The sequence below is a fragment of the Schistocerca piceifrons genome, chromosome 2 (genome assembly GCF_021461385.2).
Source record: "Schistocerca piceifrons isolate TAMUIC-IGC-003096 chromosome 2, iqSchPice1.1, whole genome shotgun sequence".
In the NCBI taxonomy this organism is placed as follows: domain Eukaryota; kingdom Metazoa; phylum Arthropoda; class Insecta; order Orthoptera; family Acrididae; genus Schistocerca; species Schistocerca piceifrons.
Window position 1 is genome coordinate 1,113,778,006 of NC_060139.1, and position 24,826 is coordinate 1,113,802,831.

The 24,826-nt window shown below is 40.3% G+C and overlaps 2 pseudogenes; one reads left to right on the forward strand and one right to left on the reverse strand.

Moving 5' to 3' along the window:
• LOC124776168 overlaps window positions 1-11,292 on the reverse strand; it is a 52,115-nt pseudogene extending 40,823 nt beyond the window's left edge.
• Window positions 11,293-12,195: 903 nt separating this feature from the next.
• The window catches only part of LOC124776170, a 45,297-nt pseudogene continuing 32,666 nt past the window's right edge, over window positions 12,196-24,826 (forward strand).

Consider the following 24,826-nt stretch of genomic DNA (forward strand, 5'->3'; position numbering starts at 1 on the left):
GGTCATACTTAAGCAATATTCTAGAATGGGCCACACAAGTATTTTGTAAGCAATGTCCTCTATAGACTGATTACAATTTCCAGTATCTTACCAATGAATTGAAGTCTGCATTCTGCTTTGCCTACAAGTGAGTCTATGTCACCATTTCATTTCATCCAGATATTTGTATGAGTTGACCAATTAAAACTGTGATTATTTGATAATGTGGTCATACAATACTGTCTTTTATTTGTTTTGTGGTGTGCTCCAATTTACATTTCTGAAAACTTAAACTCAGTTGCCTATCTTTGGACCAATTTGAAATGTTATGATCTGACTCAAATTTGTGCAGATTTTTTTCAGGCAATAATTCATTATAGACAACTCTATCATCCAGGAAAAGTATGAGGCTCCTTATAATATCGTCTTCCAGAACATTAAGGTACAACATTAATGTAATGGTATAAATTACTATAACTGTATAAATAAGTTTATAAGTGTGTAAAATACATTGAACTATTTGTTACAACAAAACATTGTACTGGTATACTCAGCAAGATGTTAAATCAGCAGATAGCTACATTTTATGTTCAACATTTTGTGTACAGCATATATGCTGGAAAGGATTTATACCCAAATTAAATAAATCTGAAGAAATGGTAGGGTGTCTCTGGAAAAAAAAAAATCCATAAAAACTCATACAGTCCAATTTGCTATTATGTCACTGTTACTGAAATATAATACAAAGTAACTGAATTCGATGAACATTCTCAGAATGCAATATGCCTCAGAGTGAAATGCACAGTAATGTCAACATTATTTTTCAAGGCTATGTTTGTGAAAATGGATGAAAGCAAACCACACATTTTGTTCTCAATCTGCGGAAGCATTATGCACTGTGAAACACTGTACTGCTGTTCTACATAAAAGCTGTCTCATTGCCAACATCTTTCCCCTGCTGGCTGTTCTACACTTCTCATCACTGATTCAACATGTTGTAAGATATTTTATGCTGTATGACACCACAGTCCAATCTGGTTAGGATAGCATAAAAATAATATATGAATTTCAGTATTGAAACTGGAACAGCAGAACAGCTCTCATCACACTGGATATCAAATCGAGGTTGGATTACAGCCATGGGTACATCATTTCATGCTACTCAACTGTATGTCATATGTCAGAGTTCATCAACTGTAGTGGCTGGCGCCTGGTTGCTGGCGACTGGTGGCATAGCCATCTCTAGGCATCCAGTGAACAGACGTTCTACACAGGTGACAGATTTGAAGAAAATGCTGGATACGGCAACAGTGGAACACTCTCTGTATCGAGGTAGCTCAGTACAGCTCAGGTGATGTGTAGTCTTGCATTATCTTGTTAAAAGATAACATCACGGAGCCTTGAGAATAGGGCACAGCGATAGGCGTTAACAAAACACAAATGCAATGGCTGCTGTCCAAATTACTGGCTATGTGAACCAGAGGTTGTGACATGTATCCAGTTGCACCCCATACCATCACATCACATGCTGGACCCACATGAGAATGACAGGTACAATCTGGCCAGGTCTGTTGGCATCAGAGCCTCCACACACGAGTACATCAATTGTGACGATGTTGCAGAACCGAGACTCATCTGATACGATGACACAGTGCCATTCCTGTGTCTGGCATTGTTGTCAGTTGCACCGCTGTCAGTTCACCTCTCTCTAGAGCTGCATTAAGGGCTTGACAGTCTGTACTGCTCCAGATGCCATCACATTGTCTGTGTGGATACTTGTCTCACTGTATACAAGCCCACTTCCTGACTAAATGTACACAACTTCACTGCAGGATCACGTATGCATGAGCGAACACTTGTCTGCCCTCTCAGGTGCTAGTTGGGTGGCACTACTGAGGCCCTGCAAGGCATTTAGCATGGCCCTCCTGAACCTACCAATTTTATGTTCGCACAAAATGAGATTCTGAGCAATGCAAGCAGCAATATAGTGAAACAATAAACCAGAGTCTCAGCAGACCATGAGCCTGCCACTGCCAAATCTGGAATGCTTATAAACATTTCTCCTTCTTCCATTATGCTTAACACGGTCTTCGTGTAAACAACCAACACTGAAATAGAATTTCTGAATGAGAAACCTGCTCCATAAGCTTTTCTTGCATACAGAATATGCATGGGAGTGCTGAAAAGTAATGCCTCTGAATTTTTTATTCTGTTCTCAATATCGGTCGAGGTATGACACGTCACGCATATTACTTGGTCAACTTTCCCACTTCACTGGCTCGTGGCACACCCCCCTCCCGCAAACAGATGGAGTCACAATAGGCAGCCCACTCTGACCAGAGATTGTGAATATGTTTACGGTGCACTTTGAGGAAGAGGCCCTGATGTCATCAAAATGGAAATCAATCTTCTTCTTCTTCTTCTTCTTCTTCTTCTGTTATGTGGATAACACACTTGTCATCTGGCCTCATGGAAGAGACAAACTTCTTGACTTCTTTGTACATCTGAACTCCACACGCCACAAAATCAAATTCACTATGGAGACCAAAGAAGAAGGAAGACTACCATTCCTGGACATCATAGTCAGGAGAATAATGGACAGCACCCTGTGCCACAGCGTGTATCTGACTCTATAAAACACATAAACTCAGTTCTCCCTATGGCACTGTGAATAATTTCAATAACAAAAAGTGAGATGAATGTTGCAGCGTACATTTAATTTCCACTTTGACTTTGCATTCAAGATCAGTCTTACCTGAGAGTGCAACATTACATCTTTGGTTAATTTAATTATATGTTCATTAGATTTTGGTTATAAGGCACGTTTTGCTGCCTAATGTTTCATCTCCAAATACTGGAAACAATCCATGGAGGAAGAGGAGTATGTAAGACATTGGTGGACCAGGTTGGAAGAATCTGTGAATTTCAATACTCTGTAGAAGAGCTCAATCATTTGAAAATAACTTTCAGACCTTGTGGCTATTCTAACAGATGTACATAAGGCACTACATTCTAAAATATTTGCATCTTTCACTGAAAAACAAGCAACTAGAGGAAAAGTTCTCTTGCCATTTGTAAAAACAGTCGCAGATCGCGACCTCCAAGTGCTATGAAGAGAAGGTATTGACGCAGTGCTTAAACCAAACTGAAGACCACAACAGCAGCCATACTCAAGTAAATTGCTATGCAGTAGTTTCAGTGAATTTGACAATGATGTGGCTGCTTTCATGGTGGCCCAGTCATATTGTGGGGTAGGGAATGCCAGTGACAGGGCTGGAATTGTAGGTGACAGATGGATTTTTGGCAAAGCCTTGTATCAATACCTCCTTAATTATTGAGCTGAAAAACTGTAAAAAACATTCATACAGCAAAATCACACAAAAAAATTTCCTATTTCTGCAGGTATTGTGCCTTCTGTTTCTTTTTCATTACAAAAACATATTGATTCAAGTTTATAAAGTCACAACTATGTCACTGTGATTTGTGTAACACACATTCTGGAACATGTTCCAGGAATGTCATGAAACAGACAGCTTTAAATACTTACTCTAGCTCATCTTTCAAGACTTGCATGCCAACAACAACACCATCTATCCAATCTGTTTTTATTTCACTTTCATGTAAAGATTTCTCCACAAAGGATATCATCTGCCATGTAGGCAGTGCAAGAGGAAATTCCACACTCACATTTGGGTAATCAAGTGGATTCTGTGTCTTGTCAGAACCAAGTACAATCAACCCAATTTCATCTTTACCACTGGTAAATATCTGGAAACATAGTAAATGGTAAAAATAAGTTTTGTTTATAACAAGTTGTATACCAATAAAACATCACACACAGATACTCTTTATAAAATTATTTAATTGGATAGATAAAAAATCTACTCACCAAGCAGTGGCAGAACACACACATAAAAGACTGTTGTGATAGGCAAGCGTTTGGAGCCAGTGACTCCTTCTTCAGGCTGAAGGGTTGCAGGGGAAGCAAGAAGGGTGAAGGAAAAGGACTGGAGAGGTCTAAGAAAAGGGGTAGATTTTGAGAAAGTTACCCACAACCGTGGGTCATGGGTGACTTACCGTACAGGATGAGAAGGAAAGACTAATTGTTGGGGACTGCATTGGGCAAGATTCGGAAACCTGAGAGCTTAAAGGTGGAAGACAGGGTAATATGCAAGACAGAGATTACTACTAAAACTGTACATGAGTTAATAAGAGTGAGAAGCTAAGTGTATTGTATGCAACAGCTGTGGGAGGGGGCAGTCAAAATAGATGGAAAAGACAATGAAAGATGTAGAAAGCTAAAACGGAGTGAAGCAAAGAGTAATTACAGTGAAGAAAAGCTGAGACAGGAGAAATTAACGTAAATTAAGGCAAGGTGGGTGGTGAGAACCATGGACAGGTTGTAGTGCTAGTTCCCACCTGCGGAGTTCTGAGAAACTGGTGTCTGGCGGAAGAATCCAGGTGGCATGTGTGGTGAGACAAGTGCCGAGGTCACGTATGCCATGTTGTAGAGCATGCTCTGCAACAGGATATTGCGAGTTTCCAGTATATACACTATGCCTGTGCCCATTTATCCTAACTGATAATTTGGTGGTAGTCATGCAGATGTAGAAAGCTGAACAGTGTTTACATAATAGCTGGTATATGACATGTGTCGTTTCTATTTTTCACCTGATCCGCAGTTCTGGGTGACTTTCCCAAAATCTACACCTTTTCCTGGAACTCTCCAGGCCTTTTCCTTTACCCTTCTTCCTTCCCCTTCAACGCTTCTGTCTGGAGGAGCCACAGGCTCCGAAAGCTTGCCAATCACAACAGTCTTTTATGTGTATGTTCTGCTGCCGCTTGGTGAGTAGATTTTTTATCTATTCAATTAAATAATTTTATCAATAATTTATTGTTTATGTTGTTATAGTTACTCTTTATAACCTACTTAAAATACATCACGTACCCTCCTCTCCACAATTCTTCGAACACATAGTTTTGCCTTTTGTAAAAAATCACTGCGTTTCTGTATAACATACTTGGAGTCAAAGTGTCCAACATCTATTACAATTATAAACAGAAGAAAGAAAGTCATTATATTTATTGGCAGTATTACGCAATCAAATATTTTGAAAGCCACACTGTGCATCCATCAAAAATTGTGAGACTCGAGCCACCATATCATCCGGGCATGAATCATATGTCCCATCACCTTGCGAACACACTGGTAAGAGAGATGGAGTGGTAGCTAGAAGGAAGAGTGTGTGTGTGTGTGTGTGTGTGTGTGTGTGTGTGTGTGTGTGTGTGTGTGTGTGTGCGCGTGTGTGTGTGTGTGTTTTTGTGTGTGTGTGTGTGTGTGTGTGTGTGTGTGTGTGTGTGGGTGTCAGAGAGAGAGAGAGAGAGAGAGAGAGAGAGAGAGAGAGAGAGCTAATTTCGGCAAGAGCTGGATTTCCATCAATAAACTGAGTTGAAGTCTGCTGTTGTGGTCTTCATCCAACTACTGCTTTGGTGCATCTCACCAGCCTATTCCAGCCTTTGTAAGCCTCTTCATCTCTGCATAGTATTTCAACCTAAATCCACTTAGAATGGTGAACCACCATTCAGAGAATAACTTTTTAACAACACAGTTTGACTTCTGTAAGGGCTTCTATACTGAGAATCCAACATAATATCTCACAAATTCAATTCCAGTAGAATTAAATAGTGGAAATTATCCCCTCTGTTGTCTTGCCAAAGCCTTTGACTGTTTAGATTAAAAATTCTGTGAGGGGGAGCTAAAATAGTATGGCATTAAAAGTCTTCCCCTTGCATGGATTGAGTTGTACTTTAACTACAGAAAATGGAAGGTCACATTAACAAATGATAAGACAGGAATAAGATTAAACTCAAAAAGGGAGAACATAAAATATGGTGTGGCACACAGTGTTTGCTGCCAAGTCCACAAAAATGATTTACTTGGGGCACTGGAGGGCTTTGGAAAAACTCTAATGTTTTGCAGTGTCACAAACTTATTGATGCAAGATCTAAACTCATCCATACCAGAAACATCCAGGAGAATAACAGAACAGGCTTGTACTGATCCACAGGTACCAGCTTAATGCCTAAAAACTTGTATTGTGCAGTTCTAAAGAAATAAAAGTGACTTACAGATACGAATATCAAAAGTAGGGATAAATGGGCAGTTAGGCTCCCGTGTTCTAAGTTCCTGGGTATGCAGATACCACTCACGTGTGAGACCAGCATGTGAGTCAGCTAACCGAGAAGCTCAGTTCCGCCCATTTTGTGCTTAGAAATCTCTTACTGTATCAAACTGGACAAAGGATTGCTAACACACTTTCACTCAGTTTACTCATATGGCATAATCTTCTGAGGTACTTCAGCTAAGCGGAAAAAAATATTTATTCTACATGTTGAAAAAGCTTCTTCAGGGACCCATGGATTCTCACACTTACATGCCTATAGAAGTTATATTCCCTAATGGTATTTGTGATTAATAACAAGAGTTAGTTTAAGATGAACTCAGCAATTCAGAACTGCAATACTAGAAGCAAAAATAATTTCCATATATAAAAACCTAAAATCAGGGTTGCCACAAGTTTCTCCAAGTGAAATTCCCTGATGTTTCTCTGATTCCACAGACACGTTTTAGAATTTTTCCCCAACAAATTTTGAGGTCTCAAGGGGAGGTAAAGACATAAGTCGACAAAAGAATGTAAGGGCTTTGTATTTCTCCCCCATTTTGTTTTAGGGCGCAAAAACACCTAGGGTCATATGTGTCCATGCCAAAACTGTGAAACACAAAGATGAAGAGAGGAGTTAAAAATGATTACATGTCAACGTTTAATGACAGAAGAGAGGACAGCTACAAACAGGGACCTGGAGAAAGGTCTATGAAGTACGCAATAGGGAAATGGAGGCCCAGAACTAAAAATTAAATGGCCTTCACCATATTGCTACAACTGATAAAAAGTAAAACACGGTCGACAGCCCACACATTGTTCACTAAAATGGCCAATAACTCAGATGGCAAACCCAAACGGGAATGTAAACGGTAAAAAAAAAAGGGCATCCCCTCAGGAAACGGCAGACAGTTAAAAGTTGGGTGCAATGTGCACAAAGTAGTAGGGGAGCACCACTTAACAAATGGTGATGACTAAAAAGGCAGTGCCCAATATGCAACCTAGTTAAAATGACCTCCTCGCCACAGGAGGACTGAGAGGTGGTTGTCTAAGCCACTGGGAGAGGCTTAATAACCCAGAGCTTATTCCTATGAATGGAGGACCAGTGGCGATGCCAAAGTGACATCACCTCCTGACAGAAAGCAACAAGAGATCATCAGAGGGAATGCAAGAATTATTGGGCTGAAGTACGAGGAATGCAGCTTTGGCAGCAGTGTCAGCAACCTCTTGGACCGATATGACCTGGAACCCACATAAACATCACAGTGGCTCCATAAAAAGTGAGCAAGTGGAAGCTTTCCTGGAACCGGTGCACTAAGGGATGGACAGTCTACAGTGCAAAGAGGCTTTGAAGGGTGCCGAGAGAGTCTGAGCAGTGACACAGTTGAAAAGAGTATGTCACCAGATGTACTCCATGATCTGATACAGGGTGAAGAGCTCTGCTGTAAATACTGAGCAATGTGCTGGAAGTCAGTACCAAAAAATGTTGGTTGACGTTGAAGGCACACCCGACACCATGGTCAGTCCAAGAGCCACCAGTGTACACAAAGATACTATTGCAAAATTCCATGCATAGGTCATGAAACTGAAGGCAATAGACCGAGCCTGGTGCAGTGCCTTTAGAAAGTGAATGAAGGTCAAGGTGAAGATGGGCTGCCGCACAAAGCCAAGATTGTGAAGGGTTCACACCCATCGAAAAAGCTGCAGGGAGCATGAAGTGGGAGGACCAAGATAGTTTTGTATAAAGCAGGAGCCTCAGGAATTTTGTAGTGTCAATGAATGGAAGAGCAACAGGCCCAAGATGTAAAAATGGTGGGAGAAACTAGCTGTGCTGCCAGAAATTCATACAAAAGTTTTTGTCAGTAGAAAAACGAAAGCCACTGTCGATACTCCGTGAGTAAAGACGATCGAGACATTGCTGAAGACACCACTCAATGAGACAGGTTCATGGAGAGCAGCAGTAGATAGCAAAATTGTCAACAAAAAGAGAGCTGGAGATGCCCGGCAGGAGACAGGCCATTGTAGGGATAATGGCGACAGCAAAGACGACGACACTCAGGACAGAACCCTGAGGTACACCATTTTCCTGGCTAAAGGTGTCCGAGGAGGCAGACCCCATACGTACTTCGAAAACTCGTCTTTTAAAAATTCCTCAAGGAGATGGGGCAGTTGGCCCCATGTGTAGAGAGTACAAATGATACTAGTCCTCCAACAAATGTTGTAGGCTTTCTCCAAATTGAAAAACACAGCCAGTCTGGGATTTCCACAGAAAACCATTCATGACATGGGTAAACAAAGTGGGTGATAACCAGAAGGAAGTTGTTTGTCCTTACCGGGCTTAGGTGTGGGTATGACAGTGGCTTCACGACAGTGGCAGGAAAACATGCCCTCTGCCCAGGTCCGGTTGTACGTATTAAGCAAAAAGTGCTTGCCCACAAGAGAAATGTGCTGCAACATTTGAAAGTTAACAGTGTCTGGTCCAGGGCAGAGGATTGAGAAGAAGTGAGAGCGTGACCTAGCTTCCTCATAGTGAAGGCAGCACAGTAACACTCACGATTCTGAGAAATCCAGCTCTTGCCGAAATTAGCTCTCTCTCTCTCTCTCTCTCTCTCTCTCTCTCTCTCTGACACCCACACACACCCACACACACAAAAACACACACACACACACGCACACACACACACACACACACACACACACACACACACACACACACACACACACACACACACTCTTCCTTCTAGCTACCACTCCATCTCTCTTACCAGTGTGTTCGTAAGGTGATGGGACATATGATTCATGCCCAGATGATATGGTGGCTCGAGTCTCACAATTTTTGATGGATGCACAGTGTGGCTTTCAACACGGCATTCTGCAGTTGACCGTCTCATTATTTTGCCCACCCATGTCAAGAATGGTTTTCTGCAGAAATCCCAGACTGTCGCCGTGTTTTTCGATTTGGAGAAGGCCTATGACACCTGCTAGAGAGCTAGTACCCTCCATACTCTTCACATGTGGGGCTTCCGTGGCCACCTACCCTGTTTCCTTCAGACATTTTTAAAAGACCGAGTTTTCGAGGTGCATGAAGGGTCTGCCTTGTCGGACACCTTTATCCAGGAAAATGGTGTGTCTCAGGGTTCCATTCTGAGTGTCATTCTCTTTGCTATCGCCATTAACCCTATAATGGCCTGTCTCCCACTGGGCATCTCCGGCTCCCTTTTTTTTGACGATTTTGCCATCTATTGCAGTTCTCTATGAACCTGTCTCACTTAGTGGCATCTTCAGCAATGTCTTGATTGTCTTACTCCTGGAGCATCGACAATGGCTTTCGCTTTTCCACTGACAAAACTGTCTGTCTGAATCCCACGAACGCTGACTGCAAATTTGTATGTCCGTCTGGTTATTTGACCTGTTGTGCTGCCATTCACAAACAGCATTCCAGGAGGTGTTTTCCTACAGGATAACACTTGCTCACATACTGCTGTTGTAAGCCAACATGCATATAGTGTGTCAACATATTGCCTTGGCTTGCTCGATAACCAGCTCTACCTCCAGTCGAGCACATATTGGACATCATCTGATGACAGCTTCAACCCATCCACAAACATCATTAACTGTCCTTATATTGGCCAACCAAGTGCAACAGGCATGGAACTCCATCCCACAAACTGACACATGACACGTGTACAACAGCGTACCAGCATTTACATTTACATTTGCAGTGGCTTATCTCACACTCACATTGATCTCTGATCCTGCAACATTAATCACTTTACATACGTTGTCTCAACAAATATATTCCTGGTATTTCATTACTCTACATTAATTATTTTTTGGTGTTGCAAATTTTTCTGTCAATGTACCTGGCCTTTCTTTAACCATCCCTGGTGCAATGCAGAATTCTCTTCCCAGTAGCGAGAAAATGCCGTTATTCCAATTTTGAAATCAGATAAATTGCCTCTTCAAATGGACAGCTGTCGTCCAGATTGTTTACTCAGTGTCCTGCAAGTTACTTGAACATATGGTTAGTCGAAGGCTGTATTGTGTCCTTGAATCCCCGGATCTTTGGCTTCGATCCAGGGTGCTTTTTGCCAAGGGCGCTCTACTGAAGATACTTTAGTCCACTTGAAGTGTGCTATCTGAACAGCTTTTGCTCAGCATCAGTTCCTTGTTGCAGTTTTCATTGATCTGCGTATATATCTTATGATGCCACATGGTGCCATAACATCCTTGCCACCTTAAAGGAGTGGGGCCTCCATGGCCCACTCCTGATTTTTATCCAGAACTTTCTTCCATGTCACACTTTTTGGGTACAGGTTGGTGCCTCCTGTAGCATCCCCCCCTGCAGGAGAAGGGGCTTGCACAAGGTTCTGTTTTGAGTGTCGCTCTCCTTTTTGTGGCTATCAATGATCTGGCGGCAGCTGCATGACATATGGTGTCCCCATCTTTTTTGTTCGTCCGCGACGGCTATTGCTGGAGGCAGAATGCAGGGAGCAATACACCAAGCACAATCCTGGGCTTTCACTCATAGCATCCATTTTTTGGCTGCCATGACCTACGTTATGCATTTCTGTCATTGTGTTTTTTAGGACCGGACTTTGATGCCTAGTTGACATGGCTTCCCCATCTTTGTCAACTAAAGCAGACATGTAGGTCGCACCTGAATGCTCTTCTATGCCTCAGCGACACCGACCGCGGTGTGGTCCACTCTACTTTGATATGGCTGTATGCAGCATTGGTGCAGTCACACCTAGATTACAGGAATCTCTCATATGACTTTTTATCAGCTTCGACATTACGTCTGGATTCGATACACTATTGTGGGGTAAGACTGGTAACAGGTGCCTTTGGACTAGGCAGCAGTTCCACTATTGTGGGTTCTGCACCATCAAAAATTGATGGCAGCTGCTCGCCCATAGTACCCTAACTGTCATCTCCTCTTTCCAGATACGAGATCTACCTCCCAAAACGGCAACACAGGTCTGGGGTTACGATCACCAAGTTTGAGTCTTGGTCCAGCACACAGTTTTAATCTGCCAGGAAGTTTCATATCAGTGCACACTACGCTGCAGAGTGAAAATCTCATTCTAGAAAACTCTTTATCTGTAATTCTCTTTACATATTGGCTATTTTCTTCACATATGCGGGACATGATCTCAACTGAAAAGTGAACACCCAATTTACTCTTTCATCTACCTAGTTTTCTTCTCGTCAAGCAGAACGATATTTATGCCCGTTGCTTAATACCTGTTTGTATCACTTACAATGCTGGTATTTATGTATTTTTTAGCATTTGACTCCGGAAAGACCATTTATCTTTGTAGTGAGGCCTTGCCAACAGCAAATTTTCTGGATGGAAAGTCGCTCAATCTGCTCATATACTTTAAAATTTAAAAGTAGATCTAGCAATGCTAGAATGTATACAAAATACTGATATACCCATTTCCAAGTTGTTGTTTAAAGATTCACGACTTTTAAAACTTACGTAGATTATCTTTTTGATGATGGAACTTTACATAAGAAGTTATTAAGAACATTGCGAATATCACATGACGAACAATTGAATGACTAAAGCAGTGTTATCAACCCTCATTCATTGACACATGTAATAAATTCATCGAGGCAGTGAAGTCCAGAGCTGTTGTAAAAATTTCTGAAATTAAAAGTATATATTACCTAATGAAAGTATTATTTTGGGGTGAAAGAACACAATAATTATTATTTTTGGAATGTAATAATTCACTATGGCTTCATTTTAATTCTAATAAGTTTCACACTGTAATGAAACATTGTCTAAATGCCCCTCTCTCTCTCTCTCTCTCTCTCTCTCTCTCTCTCTCTCTCACATTCGTTATAACTTACCGCTGTTATTTTGTATTTGTATTGCAGTCATTACATTAAAATTGGCTATATTGATTCTGCAATTTATACTATTATGTTATTGCTAAGAACTGATTTAAAGAATAAACGTATATATTTATTTGTAAGATATTGTAATTTATACCACTGGAACTTTTCCAAAATATTTGATTGCATAATACTGCCAATAAATACAATGACTTTCTTTCTTCTGTTTATAATTGTAATAGATGTTGGACACTTTGACTCCAAGTATGTTATACAGAAATGCAGTGATTTTTTACAAAAGGCAAAACTATGTGTTCGAAGAATTGTGGAGAGGAGGGTACGTGATGTATTTTAAGTAGGTTATAAAGAGTAACTATAACAACATAAACAATAAATTATTGATAAAATTATTTAATTGAATAGATAAAAAATCTACTCACCAAGCGGCAGCAGAACATACACATAAAAGACTGTTGTGATTGGCAAGCTTTCGGAGCCTGTGGCTCCTCCAGACAGAAGCGTTGAAGGGGAAGGAAGAAGGGTAAAGGAAAAGGCCTGGAGAGTTCCAGGAAAAGGTGTAGATTTTGGGAAAGTCACCCAGAACTGCGGATCAGGCGAAAAATAGAAACGACACATGTCATATACCAGCTATTATGTAAACACTGTTCAGCTTTCTACATTTGCATGACTACCACCAAATTATCAGTTAGGATAAATGGGCATAGGCATAGTGTATATACTGGAAACTCGCAATATCCTGTTGCAGAGCATGCTCTACAACATGGCATACGTGACCTCGGCACTTGTTTCACCACACATGCCACCTGGATTCTTCCGCCAGACACCAGTTTCTCAGAACTCCGCAGGTGGGAAATAGCACTACAACGTGTCCTTGGTTCTCACCACCCACCTTGCCTTAATTTACGTTAATTTCTCCTGTCTCAGCTTTTCTTCACTGTAATTACTCTTTGCTTCACTCCGTTTTAGCTTTCTACATCTTTCATTGTCTTTTCCGTCTATTTTCACTGCCCCCTACCACAGCTGTTGCATACAATACACTTAGCTTCTCACTCTTATTAACTCATGTACAGTTTTAGTAGTAATCTCTGTCTTGCATATTACCCTGTCTTCCACCTTTAAGCTCTCAGGTTTCCGAATCTTGCCCAATGCAGTCCCCAACAATTAGTCTTTCCTTCTCATCCTGTACGGTAAGTCACTCATGACCCACGGTTGTGGGTAACTTTCTCAAAATCTACCCCTTTTCTTAGACCTCTCCAGTCCTTTTCCTTCACCCTTCTTGCTTCCCCTGCAACCCTTCAGCCTGAAGAAGGAGTCACTGGCTCCAAACGCTTGCCTATCACAACAGTCTTTTATGTGTGTGTTCTGCCACTGCTTGGTGAGTAGATTTTTTATCTATCCAATTAAATAATTTTATAAAGAGTATCTGTGTGTGATGTTTTATTGGTATACAACTTGTTATAAACAAAACTTATTTTTACCATTTACTATGTTTCCAGATATTTACCAGTGGTAAAGATGAAATTGGGTTGATTGTACTTGGTTCTGACAAGACACAGAATCCACTTGATTACCCAAATGTGAGTGTGGAATTTCCTCTTGCACTGCCTACATGGCAGATGATATCCTTTGTGGAGAAATCTTTACATGAAAGTGAAATAAAAACAGATTGGATAGATGGTGTTGTTGTTGGCATGCAAGTCTTGAAAGATGAGCTAGAGTAAGTATTTAAAGCTGTCTGTTTCATGACATTCCTGGAACATGTTCCAGAATGTGTGTTACACAAATCACAGTGACATAGTTGTGACTTTATAAACTTGAATCAATATGTTTTTGTAATGAAAAAGAAACAGAAGGCACAATACCTGCAGAAATAGGAAATTTTTTTGTGTGATTTTGCTGTATGAATGTTTTTTACAGTTTTTCAGCTCAATAATTAAGGAGGTATTGATACAAGGCTTTGCCAAAAATCCATCTGTCACCTACAATTCCAGCCCTGTCACTGGCATTCCCTACCCCACAATATGACTGGGCCACCATGAAAGCAGCCACATCATTGTCAAATTCACTGAAACTACTGCATAGCAATTTACTTGAGTATGGCTGCTGTTGTGGTCTTCAGTTTGGTTTAAGCACTGCGTCAATACCTTCTCTTCATAGCACTTGGAGGTCGCGATCTGCGACTGTTTTTACAAATGGCAAGAGAACTTTTCCTCTAGTTGCTTGTTTTTCAGTGAAAGATGCAAATATTTTAGAATGTAGTGCCTTATGTATATCTGTTAGAATAGCCACAAGGTCTGAAAGTTATTTTCAAATGATTGAGCTCTTCTACAGAGTATTGAAATTCACAGATTCTTCCAACCTGGTCCACCAATGTCTTACATACTCCTCTTCCTCCATGGATTGTTTCCAGTATTTGGAGATGAAACATTAGGCAGCAAAACGTGCCTTATAACCAAAATCTAATGAACATATAATTAAATTAACCAAAGATGTAATGTTGCACTCTCAGGTAAGACTGATCTTGAATGCAAAGTCAAAGTGGAAATTAAATGTACGCTGCAACATTCATCTCACTTTTTGTTATTGAAATTATTCACAGTGCCATAGGGAGAACTGAGTTTATGTGTTTTATAGAGTCAGATACACGCTGTGGCACAGGGTGCTGTCCATTATTCTCCTGACTATGATGTCCAGGAATGGTAGTCTTCCTTCTTCTTTGGTCTCCATAGTGAATTTGATTTTGTGGCGTGTGGAGTTCAGATGTACAAAGAAGTCAAGAAGTTTGTCTCTTCCATGAGGCCAGATGACAAGTGTGTTATCCACATAACAGAAGAAGAAGAAGAAGAAGAAGATGGATTTCCATTTGGATGACATCAGCGCCTCTTCCTCGAATTGCACCGTAAACATATTCACAATCTCTGGTCAGAGTGGGCTGCCTATTGCGACTCCATCTGTTTGCGGGAGGGGGGTGTGCCACGAGTCAGTGAAGTGGGAAAGTTGACCAAGTAATATGCGTGACGTGTCATACCTCGACCGATATTGAGAACAGAATAAAAAATTCAGAGGCATTACTTTTCAGCACTCCCATGCATATTCTGTATGCAAGAAAAGCTTATGGAGCAGGTTTCTCATTCAGAAATTCTATTTCAGTGTTGGTTGTTTACACGAAGACCGTGTTAAGCATAATGGAAGAAGGAGAAATGTTTATAAGCATTCCAGATTTGGCAGTGGCAGGCTCATGGTCTGCTGAGACTCTGGTTTATTGTTTCACTATATTGCTGCTTGCATTGCTCAGAATCTTATTTTGTGCGAACATAAAATTGATAGGTTCAGGAGGACCATGCTAAATGCCTTGCAGGGCCTCAGTAGTGCCACCCAACTAGCACCTGAGAGGGCAGACAAGTGTTCACTCATGCGTACGTGATCCTGCAGTGAAGTTGTGTACATTTAGTCAGGAAGTGGGCTTGTATACAGTGAGACAAGTATCCACACAGACAATGTGATGGCATCTGGAGCAGCACAGACTGTCAAGCCCTTAATGCAGCTCTAGAGAGAGGTGAACTGACAGCGGTGCAACTGACAACAATGCCAGACACAGGAATGGCACTGTGTCATCGTATCAGATGAGTCTCGGTTCCGCAACATCGTCACAATTGATGTACTTGTGTGTGGAGGCTCTGATGCCAACAGACCTGGCCAGATTGTACCTGTCATTCCCATGTAGGTCCAGCATGTGATGTTAAGGTATGGGGTGCAACTGGATACATGTCACAACCTCTGGTTCACATAGCCAGTAATTTGGACAGCAGCCATTGCATTTGTGTTTTGTCCACTGGACCTGACGGGATACCAATTCGATTCTACACAGAGTACGCGAAAGAACTAGCCCCCCTTCTAACAGCCGTGTACCGCAAGTCTCTAGAGGAACGGAGGGTTCCAAATGATTGGAAAAGAGCACAGATAGTCCCAGTCTTCAAGAAGGGTCGTCGAGCAGATGCGCAAAACTATAGACCTATATCTCTTACGTCGATCTCTTGTAGAATTTTAGAACATGTTTTTTGCTCGCGTATCATGTCATTTCTGGAAACCCAGAATCTACTATGTAGGAATCAACATGGATTCCGGAAACAGCGATCGTGTGAGACCCAACTCGCCTTATTTGTTCATGAGACCCAGAAAATATTAGATACAGGCTCCCAGGTAGATGCTATTTTTCTTGACTTCCGGAAGGCGTTCGATACAGTTCCGCACTGTCGCCTGATAAACAAAGTAAGAGCCTACGGAATATCAGACCAGCTGTGTGGCTGGATTGAAGAGTTTTTAGCAAACAGAACACAGCATGTTGTTATCAATGGAGAGACGTCTACAGACGTTAAAGTAACCTCTGGCGTGCCACAGGGGAGTGTTATGGGACCATTGCTTTTCACAATATATATAAATGACTTAGTAGATAGTGTCGGAAGTTCCATGCGGCTTTTCGCGGATGATGCTGTAGTATACAGAGAAGTTGCTGCATTAGAAAATTGTAGCGAAATACAGGAAGATCTGCAGCGGATAATCACTTGGTGCAGGGAGTGGCAACTGACCCTTAACATAGACAAATGTAATGTATTGCGAATACATAGAAAGAAGGATCCTTTATTGTATGATTATGTGATAGCGGAACAAACACTGGTAGCAGTTACTTCTGTAAAATATCTGGGAGTATGCGTACGGAACGATTTGAAGTGGAATGATCATATAAAACTAATTGTTGGTAAGGCGGGTACCAGGTTGAGATTCATTGGGAGAGTGCTTAGAAAATGTAGTCCATCAACAAAGGAGGTGGCTTACAAAACACTCGTTCGACCTATACTTGAGTATTGCTCATCAGTGTGGGATCCGTACCAGGTCGGGTTGACGGAGGAGATAGAGAAGATCCAAAGAAGAGCGGCGCGTTTCGTCACTGGGTTATTTGGTAACCGTGATAGCGTTACGGAGATGTTTAATAAACTCAAGTGGCAGACTCTGCAAGAGAGGCGCTCTGCATCGCGGTGTAGCTTGCTCGCCAGGTTTCGAGAGGGTGCGTTTCTGGATGAGGTATCGAATATATTGCTTCCCCCTACTTATACTTCCCGAGGAGATCACGAATGTAAAATTAGAGAGATTAGAGCGCGCACGGAGGCTTTCAGACAGTCGTTCTTCCCGCGAACCATACGCGACTGGAACAGGAAAGGGAGGTAATGACAGTGGCACGTAAAGTGCCCTCCGCCACACACCGTTGGGTGGCTTGCGGAGTATCAATGTAGATGTAGATGTAGATGTAGATGTTAAGGCCTATCGCTGTGCCCTATTCTCAAGGGCTCCGTGATGTTATCTTTTAACAAGATAATGCAAGACTACACATCACCTGAGCTGTACTGAGCTACCTCGATACAGAGAGTGTTCCACTGTTGCCGTATCCAGCATTTTCTTCAAATCTGTCACCTGTGTAGAACGTCTGTTCACTGGATGCCAAGAGATGGCTATGCCACCAGTCGCCAGCAACCAGGCGCCAGCCACTACAGTTGATGAACTCTGACATATGACATACAGTTGAGTAGCATGAAATGATGTACCCATGGCTGTAATCCAACCTCGATTTGATATCCAGTGTGATGAGAGCTGTTCTGCTGTTCCAGTTTCAATACTGAAATTCATATATTATTTTTATGCTATCCTAACCAGATTGGACTGTGGGGTCATACAGCATAAAATATCTTACAACATGTTGAATCAGTGATGAGAAGTGTAGAACAGCCAGCAGGGGCAAGATGTTGGCAATGAGACAGCTTTTATTTAGAACAGCAGTACAGTGTTTCACAGTGCATAATGCTTCCGCAGATTGAGAACAAAATGTGTGGTTTGCTTTCATCCATTTTCACAAACATAGCCTTGAAAAATAATGTTGACATTACTGTGCATTCACTCTGAGGCATATTGCACTCTGAGAATGTTCATCGAATTCAGTTACTTTGTATTATATTTCAGTAACAGTGACATAATAGCAAATTGGACTGTATGAGTTTTTATGGATTTTTTTTCCAGAGACACCCTACCATTTCTTCAGATTTATTTAATTTGGGTATAAATCCTTTCCAGCATATGTGCTGTACACAAAATGTTGAACATAAAATGTAGCTATCTGCTGATTTAACATCTTGCTGAGTATACCAGTACAATGTTTTGTTGTAACAAATAGTTCAATGTATTTTACACACTTATAAACTGATTTATACAGTTATAGTAATTTATACCATTACATTAATGTTGTACCTTAATGTTCTGGAAGACGATATTATAAGGAGCCTCATACTTTTCCTGGATGATAGAGTTGTCTATAATGAATTATTGCCTGAAAAAAATCTGCACAAATTTGAGTCAGATCATAACATTTCAAATTGGTCCAAAGATAGGCAACTGAGTTTAAGTTTTCAGAAATGTAAATTGGAGCACATCACAAAACAAATAAAAGACAGTATTGTATGACTACATTATCAAATAATCACAGTTTTAATTGGTCAACTCATACAAATATCTGGATGAAATGAAATGGTGACATAGACTCACTTGTAGGCAAAGCAGAATGCAGACTTCAATTCATTGGTAAGATACTGGAAAATGTAATCAGTCTATAGAGGACATTGCTTACAAAATACTTGTGTGGCCCATTCTAGAATATTGCTTAAGTATGACCCATAACAAATAAGGCTAATGGCAGACATTGAATGTATACAAAATAGTGTAGCATGATTGATCATAGATTTATTTGATGCATGGGAGAGCATCAAGAAGCTACTAAAAATTGGAAATGCCAGACAAGTGAAGATAGACGCCAAATATATGACAAAACCCAACTTATGAAATTTCAGGAACCTGTATTAAGTGAGGTATTTAGGGATTCTACAATAACCGCATATGTATCACTCCTATAGGGACCATGAAGGCAAGATTAATTACAGCATGCACAGAACCATTTAAAGAATCATTCTTCCCACACTCCACATGAGCATTGAATGGGGAAAAACCATAATGTGTGGTACAACAATGTACTTTGTCGTACAACCCACAGTGGTTTATACAGTGTGCATGGAGACATGGAATCAGTTGACAGTAGCTGGGTAATGGTTCATATTAATTCCCATTTCCCTGTTGCAGTAGGTGATCTCATGCCTCTAATTATTTTTTCATTGCTATCTTAACTTGCATTCTTCAATTCAGTTTATTAACCCTTCTTATCTCTTTGTATTAGGGCAAATGTACAGTTAACTTTTAAGGAATTCGTATTTTCAATTTATCAACTGGAGGTTTGTTTCATATGCAGCAGCAATGTTACAAATTATTTGTTTCAGTTTCTTTAGAATAATTTGCTGTTTCACAGGTGCCTCGAAGAAAATAAAAGATCTCGAAAGTGTCTTAATGACAACCGATGGCCTCATGTTGACAAGACAGCTGGTTGCCTTACAGAGGGCAGGGCTTGACGGTCTGAACATCAGCTTAGACACCCTGCAGTCCCAACGCTTCAACCAGATCACGAGGAGGAAAGGCTGGGAGCGTGTCATGGCTGGCATAGATCTAGCCTTGCAACTTGAATACGACCCTGTGAAGGTATTACTAGTGCAGATGTCATCGCATGCAGACTTTCATAAGCAAAAGATATAAATCTGTTGTTAAGAATATCAATACAAGAATCACCATTTTAAAGCAGTACGCCCTCACCCTCGCCCCCATCACCGCTCCCACCCTCACCCCTGTCTCCACACTGCAGCTGTAAGTGAAGGAAGGTATATTAAGACAGAAGAAGTAAATTTTAGCTGACGATGCTAACAGTTTCATAGTTTATACAACATAAAAAAGTATGCCTTGCAAGTTTACCAGTTAAATATCTTATATTTTCCTCCCAAGAGAGTCTTATGAGACTCAAGATCTTTACAGTTTCTCTTTTTTTCTTTTGTGTCTTTAGTTTAAAATAAGTTTCCTCTATTGTGGTGTTGTTTTGAAAAAATACTCGATTGTTTGGAAAAATTATTCTTAATTCTGTAGTCACACTTTTGTTGTGTCTATGTACTACTGGTTTCAGTAGCAAGTACCAGCATCAGTTCATCTTATTATCAAAAATTTCTTTGCAGAATAAAAGCTGACCACTGTGGCCAAGCGGTTCTAGGCACTTCAGTCCGGAACCGTGCTGCTGCTACGGTCACGGGTTCGAATCCTGTCTCAGGCAGGGATGTCCTTAGGTTAGTTAGGTTTAAGTAGTTCTAAGTCTGGGGGACTGATGACCTCAGACGTTAAGTCCCATACTGCTTAGAGCCATTTGAACCATTTTGCAAAATAAAAAGCTTCTGTACAACTGCAAACTAGACATGTACAGATTTTGCATCTGTGTGTCAGAACACTCCACACAAAGGTCTTTACAAATATTTTCTTAATGTGGAAGCTGATATGTTTATTCAGTTGCAGCTTCTTCTTATTTTGGAAGGAACTCTTCACCTGTGCTTTTCTTTTCTTGAATGCCTTGAAATATTGATAGTTTTCTTGCAAAATGCTACTGAGATAGTGAATTTCAGTTCCTTTCTTGAGTTGCTCATTGCCTGTTCTTGTGTCTGTCCTACCTCCACCTCCTTTCTTGTCTGTAGCCATAACTTTTGTCTTCTTTGTATTCATTTTTAGCTTTAGTTTTACCACTTCTTGATTTAAGGCCTGAAACATTTTATTTAGTTCCTACTCTGATTTACTATTGCGATGTTGTCAATCTGCAGTGTATATGCATGCAATTAAGTTTCCATATCGACATCATGCTCCAAAAACCACCTAACTGTGTGCGGCAGGGGGTACGTCTCATGCCACCAACTGATCCCCTCTGCCTTGTTCCACTTCTGTATTATCTCTAACTTCTCAAATTTTCTTTTCGTGATCATTTCGTGAATTGTATATGAGAGAAACTATTATGTTGTCAGACTCTTCTCGGAAACTACTCTCTCGAAATTTGGGTAGTAAATCTTTCCGTGATGCACAAGTGCTCTCTTATGGCATCTACCACTGGAGTTGCTGAGCATATCTGTAATGATGTCACAGCGACTAAATGATCCTGTGACAAAACACTCCGCACTTCATTGGATCTTCTTTCTCTCTTCTGTCAGTCCTACTGGGTAAGGACACAGAGGTAATTTACATTCACTTAAGATTCTTCCTGTGAATCTTAGTCTGGCATCTGCTTTTCTATTGCTGTTTTATGTGGTCATTCCACTTTAAGGTTGCTCTGGATAGTTACTTCTAGATATTTTATGGTAGATTCTGTTTCCAGCAATTTGTCTTTAATAGTGTAGTTGTACAGTATTGGATTTCTTTTCCTGTGTGTGTGTGTGTGTGTGATATGTTACATTTATTTATGTGCAGGGTCAACTGCCAGAGCCTGCATCATTCACCAATCCTCTGCAGGTCATTGTGCAAATTGATACTGTCTTCTGTTGTTGCTACTTTCTGATGGACAAGTGTAGTACCTGTGAACAATATTAAGGAGCCTCTGACACTTTCTACTGGATCATTTATATACATTGTAAATGTAATGGTCTTATCACATTTCCTTGGAGTATTCCAGAAATTACCTTTTCATTCTTGTCATCTTTTCTTTGTTGTTGTTATTACTTCCTTGATGAACATATTATGGAAGTAAGGTGATAGAAGGCACCCGTCTCTCACTGCCCTTCTGGTTTTCCTTCTTTCATATCCAGTTCAGCACTCTGACTTTTGTATACACTCAAAATTAATCATCTGTCCTTCCACTTTGGACATTACTTTAAGGAATGATGATATAATGGTAATCTGTTTATTAAACAATATTTTAACAAAACACTATGCTTTCTGATCATATAGTGGCTTGATGATGGAATTTGATACTGAAAGTAGTAATCATTAGACAAAATAAAAGTGAAGCTATACTAAAAGAAAGTAATATTTTGGATCATGTCAGTTGTTGTTCCAAACAACAGCACGTCAGGAATAGGTTAAAATGGCTCTGAGCACTATGCGACTTAACTTCTGAGGTCATCAGTCGCCTAGAACTTAGAACTAATTAAACCTAACTAACCTAAGGACATCACACACATCCATGCCGGAGGCAGGATTTGAACCTGTGAACGTAGCGGTCACTCGGTTCCAGACTGTAGCACCTAGAACCGCACGGCCACTCCGGCTGTCCAGGAATAGGTACTAAAATTATTTGTCCGCTGATGACCTCACAGCTTAGAACACTAAAACACAAATGTTAATTGTTTGTTATGTGCCCTGATAGAGTTTACAACTGTTTACAGTTCACGATTGGTTGTTGGAGATTGGGCGTTACTCACATAATGTATTTAGTGCACAGTGTAGAAAAAGGCAGTGTCCAGAAAAGTAAACAAGTGTAAAGGCAAAAGTTTCACGACAGGATGTTGTGTCACCATACTTGGAAGACAATTATAGCCAAAGACAGAAATTTGGAAGAAACTGGCTCATTTGAGCTGCGGAGACCTAGTCGAGGATTCTCAGTAGATAATTGTTAGCACAGTAGAATTTACAAAGAGACAATGTCAGTTCGTGTGAGGGAATGTTGATTGGTAAGTACCTATCAGCTTTCTCATAAAACTCACAATTTGAAGAATACACATCAAGGAAAAGGTAGAAGTCCAACAGTGTCAAATCTAGACAATAATATCGATCATCCAACAATTTTGCAAAATCCCCAGTTGTACTTACTTTACTTAATTACTTACTTACTAACCTACTCAGATTTGCTGTGTACCATACAAGGAACTGGTTTCCACTAGTTCACTCGATCAGCTGCCAAGTTCTCACCTTCCTCCAAGTCCATGCATTGAAGATTCATTGCAAAAGTTCCAGGTGTTAGAAGGACTTCCTGTACATCTGTATCTGTCCATTGATTTCCACAACAGTGTTGATTTTGGGATTCTTCCACCTTACATGCGTAGAACATAACCTGCAATCTTCAGTCTTCTTTCAACAATAATTTTGTGCAGGCTGTCTAGACGTCGTATTCTCAGCACTTCATCGTTTGTAACTTGGTTGGGTTAACATCTTCAGAATTCATCTCTAGCATTGTTGGTGAAAAATATGGAGACTGTGTGCTGATTTTACTGACATTTCCCAAGTCTCACACATATAAACGATAAAGGAGTACAGTCAAAGCTTTGTTGACATATTACAGACCTAATTGCCATATGGACTGATTTTCCAGTTCTGCTGGTGATTTCTGCATCTGTGACCTCATTATTACATATAAAGCTACCGAGATATGGAAATCTGTCAACATCTTGTAGTATCTTCTATTGCACTGTAATCAGGGAAGAGATGAGTAATTTCCACTTACTTTGCACATTCTGTTTGCCTTATCTCTATTAATTTTCAGCCCTACACAATAGGGCATTTAATGAGAAAGCAGATAAAAATTAACTTGATGCCTTCCAAGGAGACGGTCTCTACTAAGTCTCTACTCCTTCAAGTCTGACTATGTAAGAGTAGACCAGACATGGTTTAAATTCAGAGAAATAGTATCGACATCAATTAAGAGATATATACCAAATAAATTGGAAGGATACCAAATAAATTAAAAGGGTGGTGCACAAAATACGTCAAAACTCAGCTGCAGAAGCAATGAAAAAACGCATGTCAAAATTTAAAAGAATGCAAAATCTCCAAGATTAGCGATGTTTTACTGAAGCTCGAAACTTAGGGTGGGTTTCAGTGCAAGATGTGTTTAATAGTTCCCATAGTGAAACTTCGTTTTGAAATCTGGAAGAAAATCCAAAGAGGCTCTGGTTGCATGTGTAGTACACCAATGGCAAGACGCAACCAATACCTTCACTGCGCAATAGCTGTGGTAATGTTACTGATGACAGTGCTACTAAAGCAGGGTTACTAAACACGGATTTCTGAAATTTCTTCACCAAAGACAACAAAGTAAATATTGCAGTATTCAAATCAAGAACAACTGCAACTGTGAGTAACTTAGTAGTAGCTCTCCTCAGTGTCATAAAGCAGTTATGTTTCTTTCAGAGAATGCTGATACAATAGCTCCATTAGAAATCATATATAGCCACTCATTTGATAAAGATCCATCCATACCTAGAGACTGAAAAGTTGCTCAAGTCACACCAATGCTCAAGAAAGAAAAGAGGAGTAATCTACTAAATAACAGACTCATATCACTAATGTTGATTTGCATTAGGATTTTGGAGCATATATTGTGTTTGAATATTATGAATTATCTCAAAGATAATGATTCATTGATAAATAGCCAAGATAGATTAAGAAATATCGACCTTTTAAAACACAGCTAGCTCTTTAGTCACACAAAGTAATAAGTGCTGTCGACTGGGGATCTCAAATTGATTCCATATTTGTAGATTTCCAGAAGACTTTTTGAAACAGTTCCTCACAAGCATTTTCTAATCATATGGCGTATTGTCTCAGTTGTGCAACTGGATGTGTGGTTTCCTGTCAGAAAGGTCACAGTTCATAGTAATTGATGGAAAATCGTCAAGTAAAACAGAAGTGATATCTGACATTCCTCAAGGAAGTGTTATAGACCACCTGCTGTTGCTGATCTACATTAACAATTTAAGAGAGAATCGGAGCAGTCCTCTTAGATGATGCTATCATTTACAGTCTTGCAAATCATTTACTGTCTTGTAAAGTGATCAGATGATCAAAATGAACTGCAAAATGATTTAGGCTACCTATCCATATGATGCAAAAAGTGGTAACTGACTTTAAATAATAAAAATTGTTATGTCATCTGCATG